At 43.9% G+C, this 12,172-nt stretch overlaps 1 long non-coding RNA gene across 2 annotated transcripts; it reads right to left on the reverse strand.

Annotated features, from left to right (window-relative positions):
* Positions 1-3,095: 3,095 nt before the first annotated feature.
* Positions 3,096-8,803, reverse strand: LOC119286077. Of its 2 annotated transcripts, none has more exons than XR_005140260.1 (4): positions 8,262-8,803; positions 4,055-7,004; positions 3,689-3,962; positions 3,096-3,514 (listed from the first exon to the last, which is right to left on the reverse strand). It is a non-coding gene; the product is annotated as an uncharacterized LOC119286077 (long non-coding RNA). The 2 variants fall into 2 exon arrangements; XR_005140259.1 differs by having other exon boundaries at positions 4,055-7,008.
* Between the last annotated feature and the right edge of the window lie 3,369 nt (positions 8,804-12,172).

Below are 12,172 nucleotides of genomic sequence, written 5' to 3' on the forward strand. Positions count from 1 at the left end.
TCCTTACGCAGTTGGGTTATAATGGGAACCCCTTGACAGTTCGCCTTGAATAAAACTCCTCCAACAAGGCCCAACCTCGGTTTTACCATTTGCCACCTAAGCCTTTTTCCCTTGGGTTTCGCGGACTCAACTGTCATCTTTATTTTACCCCCCCCCCCGGGGGCCAATGCTTCTCTAAGTGTTGGTCCAACGTGAGCGATGTCCGGCGCCCCCTGGGAAACCAGGGTCTATGCCAACCCAATGTCTGGCTCATCCGGTGTGCCCTGAGAACGAGATACGTGTGACTCCTATCGGGATTTGTCGGCACGTCGGGCGGCTTTGTTGGTCTTGTTTTACCATTGTTGAAATGTCTTGTAACCGGGATTCCGAGTCCGATCGGGTCACCCTGGGAGAAGGAATATCCTTCATTGACCGTGAGAGCTTGTGATGGGCTAAATTGGGACACCCCTGGAGGGTTTTGAACTTTCGAAAGCCATGCCCGCGGTTATGGGCAGATGGGAATTTGTTAATATCCGGTTGTAGAAAACCTGACACTTAACTTAATTAAAATGAATCAACAGCGTGTGTACCCGTGATGGTCTCTTTTCGGCGGAGTCCGGGAAGAGAACACGGTCTCGTGTTATGCTTGAACGTAAGTAGTTTCAGGATCACTTCTTGATCTTTATAGCTTCTCGACCGTGCTTTGCTTCTCTTCTCGCTCTCATTTGCGTAAGTTAGCCACCATATATGCTAGTGCTTGTTGCAGCTCCACCTCACTACCTTTCCTACCCATAAGCTTAAATAGTCTTGCTCACGAGGGTGTGAGATTGCTGAGTCCCCGTGACTCACAGATTACTTCCAAAATCAGATGCAGGTGCCGATGATGCCATTACAGGAGATGCGACCGAACTCAAGTGGGAGTTCGACGAGGATTCAGGACGTTACTATGTTTCTTTTCCAGACGATCAGTAGTGGAGCCTAGTTGGGGCGATCAGGGACGTATGCCTTTATTTTGGTTCCCTAGACGGATCTTGATTGTATGCTGGATGATGTAATGCTATATTTATGTATTGTGTGAAGTGGCGATTGTAAGCCGACTCTTTATCTCTTTCTTATTCAGTGCATGGGATGTGTACAGATTACCCCTCTTGGGACATGCCTACTATGCGGCTATGCCTCTAAGTCGTGCTCCGACACGTGGGAGATATAGACGCATCATGGGTGTTACAAGTTGGTATCAGAGCCGACCCTTGCGGTTAAACGGATGTTTGCGGACAGGTGCGCGGCCATATGGTGCGCGGCCATATTGTTCATGACGTTTGTGACTCGTCGTGGCACACGGCATGGTACATGTACCGGACTGGATGCACAGACGTATGTGCCAAAGGGAACGTTCCTGTGGCCCGACGAGGACGTCGGTTCCTCTGAGTGGGGGTGTATGTGATGGCCTCGCTTATTAGGGATGATAGAATACTCATATCAATAAGGAATTCCTTCTTTTTCGGGAGCCGATTCGGACAGAACTCCAAAGTTAAGCTTGCTCAGCTTGGAGTAGTGTCAGAATGGGTGGCCGACCGGGAAGTTGCTCCCGAGTGCGCACGAGTAAGGACAAAGTGCGCAGAAAAGACTAGTATTGATCTGTGGGGCCAGGAGTAACGACCACCGGCGGGTGTGTCCGGGGCGTTACATCGAACTTCTCCATCTTTTTAATATGGACTTCCTGGTTTTATTTCTTAATCCTTTTTTAAGAAATTTTGAAGCGTTATATTTTTAAAAGTTGAACTTCTTGTTTTTTATTTTTGAACTTCTTGTTTTCATTCTTTAATAGCAAGGAAAATCTGAGTTTTCTATAATCATCAAACTTCTCCATCTTTTTAATATAGACCTCTTGATTTTATTTCTTAATATATTTTTTACGAAATTTTGAAGCGCTCTATTATTAAAAGTTGAACTTCTTATTATTTAATTTTTGAACTTGTTGTTTCCATTCTTTAATAACGAGGAAAATCTGAGTTTTCTTTAATAACAAGAATTTTTGAACTTCCGAGGGAAGAGCACTTAAACTTTGCCTTTTTCATTCTTTTTTTTCTCATAAGAAATGCACAACATGCAATACGTGAACTTTCGACAGTTATCAATTTGGACTTCTGCGTGTTTCGGTTTAAAAATAGGAAAATTCTCTTAAAACTTTTTTTGTTTTTCATTTTTTATTTGAACTTCTTCATTTTATTATTTAGTAACGACAAAACATCTAAGTTTTTTTACCTTCGAATTTTTTTTACTTTGGACTTCTTAGAAATATATGGTTTTACATAAGGAAACCATTTTCTAGGTTTTTAAATTTGAACTTCTAGTTTTTTTACCTTCTCAATTATTTGAAATTGAACTTTTAGGGTTGTCAAATTTGAACTTCTACATTTTTTGACCTCTCGGTTATTTCAAATTTTCTAGTTGTTTTAATCCATTTTTTATAAACTTCTTTTAGACTGCTCTGTTATTTTGAGTTGGCCTTCTCTCTTATTTTTTTAGAAACGAGGAAAATCTAACTTTTATAATATTTGGGTATTTTTTAAAAAACAAGAAAAATCCAAAAGTTTTAATGAGCATCGAACTGCTCTGTTCTTTTAATTTAACCTTCTTGGTTTTACTTTTTAGAAATAGGGAAAATCTCCACAGCGTTGATGCATTTTGAGATAAACTTGGGAGAAAACCAACCTGTGAAACTGAAACGAGTGGACAAACACACCAGCTTTTTGCACCTGGAGATACAACTGAACATGCCCACCAGCTAGTACTCTATATCTACATCACACACACACACACACCACACACTTTCATTGTTATCTTCTTATTTTTTGATCTAATTCTGCACACGCCACAGAACTCTTGTTCAAATACATTTTTGATACAGTTTCCCTGGTTTTTTATCCAGTTTGTTATCTTTGAACTTCAGCTATTTTTGTATCCAACTATTATCTTTGAACTTCAGTTGTTTTTGTATCCGACCTGCCACACATTCTATTTTATAGCAACTCATCCAAATTCATTTTTTATATCAAAGCAAATGCCCTATTGAACATATAGTGACATTCTTGCAAAGTGCATCCAAGTTCAGACGAGAAGAAAAAACATTCAGAAGCTCAATATTACTTATTCTGCGGGAAGTGGCAAGTTGTATAGTATCAAGATCACATTACACATACAGATACCAAGCCTAGTGGTTGACATACAAATTGCAGAGCTAATGGCTTTGGGCAGGCCATGACTGCGCGCGAACATACACCAAGGGAACACCTCCCTCTCACTTATTTCTGATCGTAGCTCCCCTGCTCGACCCGCTGCTTGAACTTGTCCATGTCATCGTCGGACTCACCGAGCACCACCTCCTTGGTCTCCTGCACTGTCTCCTTTGCGCCCTCGGCAACGTCGTCAGTCTTCTCCTTGGCCATCTTCAGGAACTCCTCCGCCTCGTCCTTGCCTTCTCTCCGATTTCGCCCAGCGTGTCACTGTCATCGTGTTTCTCGGTCGAGTGGTGCTGGCAAGATCAAGCGAAAAGAGAAGGTTATAAAACACACTGTCAGATGTACTACTAGAGATCAATTTCAGCAGTACGTGATTACGTATGTAACTCTGTAGTATGTACACTGGACTAATAGCATCATCACAATATCCATAGTTGTGTTGCTACATCCAAAGATAGCTACATCACCTAACTTCATCCAAAAAAGTACAGGGAGCAGCAGCAGTTTGTAGGAGGCCAGGGGGGTCGGGCAGGTCGTTAGTGGTGGCACACTGGCGTATGCAGGCGGATGCGGGATGGCGGAATCAGGCGCCGTACTGGGGTCGCGCCGGTGCTGGGATTGGGCGGAGCTGGTAGGAAATGTGGAGGACGTCGTCTTGGCTGTCAGCCTACGACAATCACAAAACACAACATCTGCAACCTAGTGTTTGTTTTTTCTTCTTGTGTAATATACATTGAACTCCTGCAAGAAATCAGAAGAATGGAATCAGTTTAGCAAAATCAAAGAAACTACCTTTGATTGTAGAAATATGCATTGAGCTGTCCCTTGACGACCTGCTCGACCCGCTAGGCAAACGGCTCCGCTCTGCCACTTGAGAACGCTGGCCTGCATGCATACCACATTCAGATGAGATACCATCTTAAATGGTTGGTACAAACCAAAAAGTTCCTCTGAAAATCAAGACATGGCATTGAGATTTCAGAAGAGAAGTAGAAGCAGTTCCTCCCTTCATAGTGCTGGACTACAGGCTTGCCCCTCCCCGTTGCAGGCAATATCAATTTGGAGAAGATTCAAGCATGAAGTTCATGCTTAGGCCTCGGACAGGTCGTCGCTTAGGCTTTGGCAGGTCGCCGACAACACGAGTTGAGTGGTCATGGTGGCGAGATCCGGCCACTGGAGGAGCAAGCAATAATAATGAAGTTTAACTTTCCCCATTTTTATGCACATAGTGCACAAACGAGCCCAGCAACCTTTCTTTTTTGCTCCTTTCTTACAAACTGAACTGAAGCTGCCGCATTTTTTAAACTGAAGCTGCTCCTTTCCCCATTTTTGCCATTAGAAGGGAGGAGGTGTTCGTCCATGCCGCAACACGCAGACAGGAGTGGAGAGGTCGCCGGAGCGCCGCCGTAGTGGCTGGCGGGCCAGCAGAGAGGGGCCAATGGGCGCGGATGTGCACCAAGGCGTGCGGCAAGGGCTGGTGCCCGTGCAACAGGAGAAAGGAGCCGGAGCTCAGGCGCCGCTTGGTTGCCCCCTTGGCCGAGTGTACCGCGGCGAGGTGCAATGGCCGGTGGCGCGCAAGAGGAGAGAGGAGCCAGAGCTCGAGCTCCGCTCAGTTGTCCCCATGACCGAGCACCGTGTGTGGTCGATGTGGGCGGGGCGGGGGAGTTGTAGTTGTGGGTGGGTGTGCGGCGGCGCTCCGCCGCGGGGCAAGAAGCAATCGGTGATGGGCTCGCTCGGGCTGGATTACGGCAGGGGAGGGGCCAGATGGCGGCGTTGTAGGTGGCCGGGGCCAGCCGGCGGCGGGCGAGGTGGCCGGGGCCCGGCAGCGGCGCGGGAGGTGGCCGGGGCCCGGTGGCGGCACGGGGCAGGGAGGGAGGCTGCGGCGGCGATGCACATCGGGGCGAGGGGCCAGATGGGATCGGGGGAGGTTAGGGGAGGGGTTGTGGCTAGCGGGTGGGTGGTTTTTTTTCTTTTGTTTTACCGATCGGGGGATCTCAGGAAAGTCCGATCGCCCCTATGCTGATCTTGATCCAAATAGTTATTCTGATTCCGGAATCAGAATAGTGATACTCTCTCTTTATGTATAGAGTATATATATATACTAGCAAAAGGGCCCGTGCGTTGCAACGAAATAAGGGATAATAAAATTTCGGCGTTCAAATCAAGCCATTGAGAACAAAATAACTATAGTGCATATAAATAATGTGTAGGCCACTTTGTTAATTTAAATCAAACAAAACTCTAATTGTTTTTATTTGAGGGGAAAATTAAACTAATTGCTGGTTGCACTTATGAATTAGACATGCTAATATAATACATTTAGTTGATGGATTACGTGAGACGAGCTCAGAGACCACAATTTATTCTAAAAACCTTAGTTAAATTTAGCAATTGAAATTTCCATTATTCATCGTATAAATACAAATTGTGCCTCTGTTTTTGTTTGGAATTTTCATTTTAGACACAACAAGACCTTAACCACTAATTAGAAATGTTTTCTTCTGAAATTAATATGGCTTGTGACTTCTCCAGCAGAGTACATTAATTTTTTTAATTTAAATAACACAATAAAAATTTACCAATATAGGTGGGTTGCTTAGGGATGTAATCTAGATCTGCCTTGAATTGCAGTGTGTGCAAGCAGCGAAGCATAAACTTTAGTATCTTGGATGGAGAATTACAGAGGTATACTCTACAGGAAAGTACCGACCTAAAGTTGAGTTAGAGCAATTGGCCTATAACTGGTAGGCTCATTAGTTGGTAAGAAACTCTTTTTTTAATTTGAGAAAAGGTATGCAAACTTCTTCAGTTAGCAAGTGCTATCAGCTAGCATCATGGCCATCTCTGCTTGCGTCAATCGCACTCTACAATGTAGTACAAAATAAATAAATTTTGATGAATACAGAGTAAATAAATAATCAGTGAATAGACCTGCCAATGTAAATGTCTCAAATTCTGTCTACACATTTTGCATAACTGTGTCATCTCGACTACATTGCTCTATACCTTGTTAAAATCTTATCCATCAAAATTTATCCCATGACAAAATCAGTTGTTAAATGGCTAAAAAACATCTCGGGTAAGCCCTTAGAGGTGCCGGTCTATGTACCAAGAATGTGGTGGTGCTTGAGTCCGTCGTCAGTGTCAATGTTCAAAGTCAAACATTGGGTCGTGCACTGCCTCCGATTTAGAATACAGTAAAGATAAGCAGGCCAGCCACGAAGTTTACGATGGTGGCTGTGAGCGTGGCTTGTGAAGTGAGCAGGTTTGCATCAACAAGAGAAATAAGATGAACCAGGTCAGTAATCTTAAATAGGGTGACAGTGGACAAAAAGCAATCGATCATCTCACCTTGAAGGCTTCACCCAGCTTGGTGAAGATTGGTAGCAGCTGCCTACGCAGCACTACTGCGCCACCAACGCGAACCGATCCTATTATGATCTAAATACAGTCGTCGACCCTGTACCTTCTTTAACCAAACAAAATCTAGTTGATGGCTCTGCACCTTCTTTCGTTGTTGCATGCTGTACCTCATCCTCTTCCTCGCATCCTGCAGCGGCGAGATCCGGCACTAACGGATCCAACGCTAGGAGCCGGTGTTGGCCAGATCCCGACGACGGCGAGCCGAGGCTGCCTGATAGGCCTACGGGCGCCAGGAGGGAAGACGCCCCCTGTTGCCTGTAGAAGATGAGGCGAGCTTTGAGGGTTGGGGCATTCAAGTCCCCGTCGATGGCCGCCGAGAGCCATCGATGTCCTCCTCTTGTATCCGGCTGGGGCTCCTCTCTTCCTAACAATAAAACGAGGTTTAGTTTCGGTTGCTGTACACCTGGTGTCCTCCGTTACTTTCATCTAGTTTGCTACAGCATCCATCATCCATGTAATAATTGTCAAAGTAAGATCATAATGATAGTGCACTTTTTTTTGTCAGCCTGCAAGATGCTCAAGGACCAGGACAACATGTAGTTTCAAAATTACAGATTGTGGTCAGCTATAGGATGTTTATGGGACCATGTTTTAGCTACAAGAGATCAACAACATCACATCATGAGAGAGAGGATGCAGCATCAACAATTCAGGAGAAAGATCAGAGCAGAGCAGAAGTAAATATGTTTTGAGGAGATGAACTGACCAGGATTTAAATGAACTCTCACTAGGAGTAATTTTTTTACTGTGCATGTAGCACTACATGGACTTGCTGTAAAATACATGGACCATGTAGTAATTTTGAAGTTAATTATATGATCATCTCAGGGAGCTCAAGTTGGACTGAAACTCCTAGGGCGAGGGGTGGGATCCAGAGTGCTGCTGGCAATGAATGGCTTGGGGTGGTGGCGTTGAACGGCTTGGGGTGGTGGCTGTGAATGGCCAGGGTGCTCCGGCGGCAGAGCCCCACCGGGTGATGGCGATGCAAGCAGGAGGTCGGGAAGCTGTGGTGCCGGTGGTCGGGATCGTCCAATGGTCATGGCACAACTGTACAAGAAGTTGGTTTCTCACCCATCCACAGTTTTTTCCTTTTTGGAATCCATTGAACTGAAAAAAGCTACAATGTGAGTTGAAAGTATGAAAATAAAATATCTCCGAAAGACTAAAAAACTAGCTTTAACATATCTATGAAAGAATACACCTCTGAGGAACTAGCTTTGAACATATCTCTGAAAGAATAGAGAGCATGCAAAGTTCAAGGAAAGAATAAGCAAAATGGCACACTAGTACGTAGTAGTACGAGTCCAGTCTTGTACGTGCTAGTATTAGATTTGAATAGTAGCTAGAATTGAAGTTCAGGTAACCATGGCACACACATCATACAGTTTCAGTCATGTACGCACACACTGTAATAGCAGCTGCAATTAAAGTTCAAATAACCACGGCACCCATAATAGAACAAGAATCCGGCTAGCAGCTAGGCAAGCAAGGAAATGTGCTTGCCTAGGCAGGTGGCCATCAGCACGCGTAAGTCAAGGCCGTCAGTTCAAGAATTGTGTGGCCAGCAGGAAATGTGCTTGAATCTTGGCTGAACTTTGTACAGGCATCTAAACTTACCTGAACTCATTTTACATGGATTTGCACGGTTGGTCGGTGATGAAGGCAGGGCGAGCAGAGGCAGACGAGGGCCGCTGGATGTTGTCACCATTGCCACCCTGCTCGAGTGGTGGATGGCGCTGGTTCAAGGGTGCAGGGGAGCGAGCCTCTAGGGGTGCTGGTGCTCGGGACATGTCGGGAGTGCGGCGGCCCGTGGCAAGGACCGGCCATCAACAGGGAGCAGCGGCTCCCCTTTTCCCTCGGCGGATCTTGGATCCACCACCATGGCTAGTCTCAGGACATAGTTGGCGCGGGAGGCAGCGGTGGCCAGTTGTGCGCGAAGATCCGCGGCGCTCGGAGGTAGGTGGTGGCGCACGGAGGCAGGGGTAGGCGGTGGCACACTGGGGGAGGGAGGTCATGGAGGCAGCGCGCTGGGGCAGTGGGGCGACGGCGGCGTGCTGAGGCAGTGGCCGGCCGATGTGTGCTGGGGAAGGGGGGGTGGCGCTAGGCAGGTGGCCGGCGGCGGCGCGCTCGGCGATGGGCACGACGGTGGCATGCTCGGGGTGGTGGGATCGGGTTGTGCTTCACTTCTACAAAAAAGGTTGGGTTATATAAATAGGATAAAGACATTTGCTTGCTTTCCAGAAATGAAATGGTTGGACATGTATCGACGATGTAAATAAAGCTCTTGTCTTGTATTGTTTGAAAATAAAATCACACAAGTACATGGTGGAAATTGGTACCAGTTCGAAGAAAAAAGAAACAAAGTTCAAAAAGAAAAATTATGAGTTCACCTTCCATAAAGTTTGTAAGTATAGAGATATCACCTTGATGTAGTATGTAACTATGTATTGCAAATACATCAGTTCACCTTGAATAAAATACCGAAGTGCACTGTCAAGATTTCCATCAGTTTGCTTATAAAAAAACAGAAAGTATTTGAATAAAATATTTTGTGGTAAGTAAACCAATCATGTTCTTGTAGTTTGGAGGGAAAACATAATAAGTTCTACAGAAATAAATATATAAGTTCATATTTCAAAACAAATGAAGTATTTGGGAAGTAAAATGAAGTATTTCAAAGTACACATCTTTTTAGGTTTCGTTGTGAACATGTAATGTTAATGTACATGAACTTGTTGTTCTTTTTACATGAACTTGTGCATGCTACTTGATGGTTGTTGTGTTTGTGCAGGAATGGTGGCATGAAGCAGTTGAGTAAATATAGTCCCACACAGCCTCTCAACACCACTTCTTGAACCTGCTTGAACCTTCATGGTCCAGGCCGTTCACTACCTCAACACAAGGCCGTTCGATGATGCAATGCTCAAGTCGTTCACCCTTGCCACCACAAGCCGTTCGCCTCCGCCACACGAGGTCGTGCGACAACGCAGTGATCAGGTTGTTCGCCTCTACCACCGCAAGCCGTTCACCTTTGCCATAGGTGGTCGATGCAGCGCTAAGGATGTTGTGTTCTTTTTCAGTACATGTTATGTGTGCTTTTCAGTTCACCTACTTGGCGATTCTATGTTCAATTTCCCCTCGGTATATGTGTTTTCCTATAGCACAAGAGGTGTTGTGTGTTATGCCTTAATAAGCAAATATTGTTTTGTTCTCAGTATTCTGATGTAGGCCAAAATAGTGAACATTTAAACATCAGCACAAATTAATAAAACTGAGAAGTTCTACTTTCAGTAAATGGGTGAACCTAGATGAAACAAAGCTCTCCCATTAGCCATGGGATGTGTATTGCATTCTTTTTGTCCGTTAATGTATTTTCTTGTTTGTCAGGTCGTGTGCAAGTTTGTCATCAGTTCATGTGTATGTGTGTTGGTAATCACTACTATCGCTGCTAGCTATCGATCTGACTGTGGTATTACTGCGGCTGCTCTATGTAATTAGCCCCTTTGTTGGGTGAAACTCCTACTGCTTGCTACCTTTGGAATTGTAAAAACACAACAAGTTCGCAAATTAGAAGTTGTAAGTTCAACACGACCTCCCTAATAAGTTTTGGGAAAAAGCTCAAACAAAAAAAAAACCCATGAAAATTCAAATGGTAAAAGTTCAAGTCGTAGAATGGGAGAAGTCCAAAACATCGTTGAAAAAATGTTAAGAGTTAAAAAAACACAAATCATTTTTCTTTTAAAAAATGTCATTCAATTAAACGATGTAAAACCATGCAAGCTTGGGGATGATGATATCGTAAACCATTGAAAAGTCACGAGGAAAACGATACCGAAAAAACAGACTAAAGTCTAGTCTGTGAAGACACGCTCAGTATAACCTGTACGGACATCGGTTCAAGTAATCTTTTTCCAGAACCATCCAAAATTACTCAATGAAAAGTAAATCAGTACGGACACACACATGGATCAGTACGAGTACTCCGTTTTTCAGACGGGAAAACAGTAGGATCCGTCTCATCATATTCAAAATTACTCTTCAATGGTTACGAACTTGAGAAAACGTTCAGCATGACTAAGTTTCGCATTTTCGATATCTTTCCAACGGTATATTATTTGCCCCATTTCGACAAACTTTAAAATCGCGTTTGAAATCAAATTTGACCGTATTTGAATTCGAATTTAAACCGTAAGGAATTAGAAAAACATTTCTACACAAAAAAGTTGCGCATTTTCCATAGATTTCCAATGCCGTATCATTTGCGTCAATCCGACAAACCGTTTGCAAAAAAACACGAAAATATGTTTCGCCTAGAATTTCACCGTTTTTTAAATTACTTTTAAATTGTATACAATTTGAAAAAAAGTAGGTATATGGAAGATGCGGATTTTTACCAGCTTTCCAACTCCATCTTATTTGCTCAATTCCGACAAACCGTTTGAAAATTGAGTCCAAAATACGATTCACATTTTCGGTTTTGAAAAAAACAGTTTTTTCAAAACTGCTTTTAAACCGTGATGATTTTGCAAAAAAAATCGTATATATTTGCCATGTAGATGTCAAGAGCTTTCCAGCGATATATTACACGCCCCATTCCGATGAAAAGACGATCAGTTCAACAAGATGAAAATCATCACTACAACCGCGTAAAACCATTAGTTCAAGTAGGGTAACAGAATAATATTCTGTTGCGCGAAACAGAATAGCCCAAATATATATGCATGTTAAATGCGAAAAAGTGACTAAAATATAGCAAACGAGATCTCAGATGCACCAGAAAATCGAACCTTAGGGTACAATGGTGATTTCTTACTTTGGAAAAAATTCGGGGCGAAACGATGAACTTATGTTTTCATACAAACGAAAATATGTTGTTAGTTAATGTAAATGTTTTCAAATAGCACATGGTTCACTCACGAAATCTGTGTGCCTACCAACCTGTGGCCGATGCCGCCCTGCTGCGCGTGGTCTCTGAGTCATGCGTTCTGATTGGCCAGAACCCAAACCCCATGGATCGTACGTCTGCACCGCTGGATGCTCCCAGATTGAACGGTAATCCTCATCCCTTTCGAAAACTCATGCAGTTGCGATTGTGATTTTATTTATATGCACAAAATGCACGTTAAATTCAATAAATGTCTTAAATATAGCTAACGATACTTGAAATGCGCCAGAAAATCAAACCCATGGTATAATGGTGATTGCGTACTGGGGAATTTTTATAAGGCCAAACAATGAAGTCACCGGACACTGGAGTTTGAATTGACACGTCTCCTTTCGGAAACCATGATCCTTCTTGTGAGATGCTCCAGTTTCCAAGGAGCGATCATCAAAACTTGTGCGAAAACTTTACCACCTTTTTTCCACGGGGTCGTGAGAGCACGCCACGGGCACGCCCCGATTTTGATGATGCCCGGACTCCCTCTGAATTTCCTGTAATTGAAATACCAACTAACTACGCCGATGGCCGCACCTCGTGGCCGAAATGTTTGAAACTTCTCCCCGCTTCTCGGATAATGACTAAAAAC

This window comes from Triticum dicoccoides, chromosome 4A (assembly GCF_002162155.2).
Source record: "Triticum dicoccoides isolate Atlit2015 ecotype Zavitan chromosome 4A, WEW_v2.0, whole genome shotgun sequence".
NCBI classification, from domain to species: domain Eukaryota; kingdom Viridiplantae; phylum Streptophyta; class Magnoliopsida; order Poales; family Poaceae; genus Triticum; species Triticum dicoccoides.